Here is a 3,495-nt window from a genome sequence, read left to right on the forward strand (position 1 = left end):
GAGGAGAGGTGAGGAGGATGGATACACTGAGAGTTTGTAATGCTGGAGGAGCGTGGAGGGAATCTTATCGCTGCAAGCTCCTCCTCAACTCTCCCCCTTTCTCTCTCTCTCTCCCCCTACTCTCTCTCTCTCTCGTTGCGTGGTTATCTTGCCACAGCTGAAATATGCAGAGTCACGTGACGCCTTTCAGGTCTTGCCATGCTGTTGTCGTGTTCCAAGTGGAGGAGGTGAGACTGGGAGACAAAGAGAAGCTGCTCTTGGGGTTCGGGTCTCCCCCCTGATGCTGACGGCGCTTTGTTTTGAGAAAAAGTAGATCCAAAACAGTCTGCACCTTCTTTCTAAATCTCGGTTTATAGATTATTCGGAAAATCCCACTTCCTTGTGTGTTACAGTGTCTATTTCATTCCTGAAGTTTTAGAGAACTAACTTCTCACGAAGTTAAGTGTGTGATTTTCTAAGAGGAATATAAGACATAAGGAGCAGAGATGATGCTCTCCTCAGGACCTCATGCTCTCTCACTGTCAAAGAGACCTTTGTTCCTCCTCACTGCTCAGTGAAGTGCTGCCATCTGCTGGTTACACAGCGTGCCTTGAACGCACCTTTCACTTTGTTCCCATGGGAAGCAATAGGAGTCATGATGTAAAATGTAACACTAAATGTTTAAGTTAAGTTCGTCATGTAATTACATAAAAACCTAATCTTACAAAATCCTTAAACATAGCATTTTTGTATTTCAGACTGGAAAGCATAATGTTATCAAACAATTTGTTTGTCTTATGTTGTATTTATTTTATTAATTGACCTCCTTTTCCTTACCTTATTAAGGCCACGTTTTCTCTGTCAAACTGTATCCTCTTAACTTTGTATTGTATTGTTAAATACCTGCATTCAAAATGTTCCTCAAGTGAAAGTAGAAAAGTATTCTCATCAAAATATAGTGAAAGTAGCGACAGTAAAAGTAGTCATTGTGCAGATTGGTCCATTTCAGAATAATATATATGATATGTTTTATAATGATTGATCATGAAAGTGTTCTCAAAGCTGGTAAAGGTGCAGCTAGTTTGAATGACTTTGTATACTGCAGGGTAGCTGGTGGATTTACTCCAGGTGGAACTAAAGTCTGATTTAACACTTGATTATATTTCACATCATTCATCCACATCTGTGAAGTAACTAAAGGGATTAAATACATGTAGTGGAGGGAAAGTACACCATTAACCTCTGAATTGAATAGAAGTACAAAGTTGCATAACATGGAAGTACAGCACTTGAGTAAATCAGTTACTTCCCACCTTTGCACCAAATAACCCTCATCCAGTCAAAATGAAAGCATATATTCATTATTATGGGTTTTAATATTCTTATAACCAAAGAAAACAGAGCAGAGAGGAGAGGATGTTGTTACACTCACCTGTTGAAGACCCACAGTTCTTCATGGTGGCAAAGTGTCCAAAAACCACATCATAAAGGATATTTTCCCACTAGGTTTTGATGTTATGGTCGACATGTTCTCAATCATCCAACCAGGCTCAGCTCATCTTCTTAGTCAGTCATTTTAAGGAGCTGCTTTCCAAACAAAGTTCCAGAAATCCACAGGTGCAACCCTGAAAGACTTCCCCATTTATTTTGTCATCCGAATTTCGTTTCTAATATTGTATCCTTAAGTCGAAAAAGTGCATAGTAACTTCCCTTAATCTGTCATTGCTACGCACTGTTCGGGCCTGCAGTAGCAGGAAGTTACTGATCGATGGATGGATGTGATCAATCCATCGCTTTGAACACGTGACGTTTGACAAAGATTTCAAAGGTGCGCACTTTTTCTCGTTGGTCAATTTCCGGTTTTATTTTTGGACTTCCGGTCGCTAGTACAGGTGTTGTGTTATGTAACTTAGTTTACAATTCTATTTCACTACATCAGAAAGCTACATACTGTTTTCGTACTCCTTAGGTTGTGTTCGGGTCTCCCGTGACCCATTTCAAGTTAAAATTATATAATAACTACGCTCTAGTTTTTTTTTATCGGAACAAGGCTTCATGATCAAGATCATCTTTGACTAGACACGACCCCAGCCCCCCTCATTCATCCACTGTGAACATAATTGTTCGCAACATGACCTGGTCTCCCCTCCCTCTGGCCCCCTCCCCCCACGGGAACTCCACCTTTCTCAAAGAATATGTACACTAACACTTGAACCTGAACACACACATGCATGTGTGCACGTGTGCAATATGTGGTGGGGCCATAAAATAACATTACAACGGGATTGTTCGGTTATGAATGCATAATAAGTTAGTTATGATGTCATTAAAACAATATTGGATGATAGTCATTTTTTTGTTGTGTTTTGGACTGAGATAAATCATGGGTCAAAATTGACCCGCGAACATCATGAACGGTAACAGCTTTCGAACAAAACACGATTTACACAACACAACACAGATTTAAAAACATGTCAATTCGTTGGATAAACTGGAGAATACGTACTTCTGACAGATAGATAGATAGATAGATAGATGGAAGAGAGTTCGGCTTCCTGACAGCCTGGTGGACGAAGCTGTTTTTCAAAATGTGCACCGCCCGGGAATCGAACTCGGGTCGCAAGAATGGGAATCTTGCATGATACCACTACACTAGCGGCGCTAGTGAATAAAGGGACCCATTTGTTTTAAACTCTGCGGGTGGGGGTTGTTGACGTTCTTGGGCATGCTGTAATTTAATAAGGCTTAAGCTTCTGTGCAAACATTTTTATTTCAAACATATGTACAGGATAAAAGTACCTCATACCTACTATGGATTAAAACAATATTCTTATCTGGTTGATTCAACAAGTGACAAAATGGTTGCATTAGGAAGTCAGATGTCAGATATATACGAATATGCAATTACCATATTTATATTACTTATTTATTTACTTAATTATGTTTATATTACCAGATGGATATTGATGCAACAGTAATAATAATCCAGACAAATCATAGACTATATTATATAATATATAAGTATAATTGGGAAAATGTAACTGTGCAATAACTGTTACTTTCAGTACTTTAACTACATCTTGCTGATAATACTTCCACACTTTGAGTGAAATAACATCTAAAATGTAGGACTTTTACTCTAGTGGAGGAGACTGTTATTAGTACTTTTAATAAAACAAAGGACCTGCATAATGTTCCGCCACTGGGAATGTTCATTATCATTTAAATGAACCCCTTGGATCTCTATCAACGTTATTCATCCCCGTAGGGCAGTTGGTTTTGCTGCATAGGGTTCAACATTAAACAAACATCAACACATTAGTCAGGGAAACACAGACTCAGCAGCACTGCATTAATACACACAAGCATTATCATGCAGCAACAACAACAAACTTGATCACTAACCTGTCATCGCCCTACATGAAAGTAAGGGTGCATTATAATCAGGATCAAAACACATCAAAAAATAACCGACAGGGGCAACAACTACTCAAAGATCATCATGAAGATAGATAT

At 38.9% G+C, this 3,495-nt stretch overlaps 1 non-coding gene across 1 annotated transcript; it reads right to left on the minus strand.

The window, feature by feature from the left end:
- Positions 1-2,570: 2,570 nt before the first annotated feature.
- Positions 2,571-2,641, minus strand: trnag-ccc (transfer RNA glycine (anticodon CCC)). The gene has a single exon. It is a non-coding gene; the product is annotated as a tRNA-Gly (tRNA).
- Positions 2,642-3,495: the final 854 nt, after the last annotated feature.

This window comes from Notothenia coriiceps, unplaced genomic scaffold (assembly GCF_000735185.1).
Source record: "Notothenia coriiceps isolate Sejong01 unplaced genomic scaffold, NC01 NC01_scaffold00020387, whole genome shotgun sequence".
NCBI classification, from domain to species: Eukaryota; Metazoa; Chordata; class Actinopteri; order Perciformes; family Nototheniidae; genus Notothenia; species Notothenia coriiceps.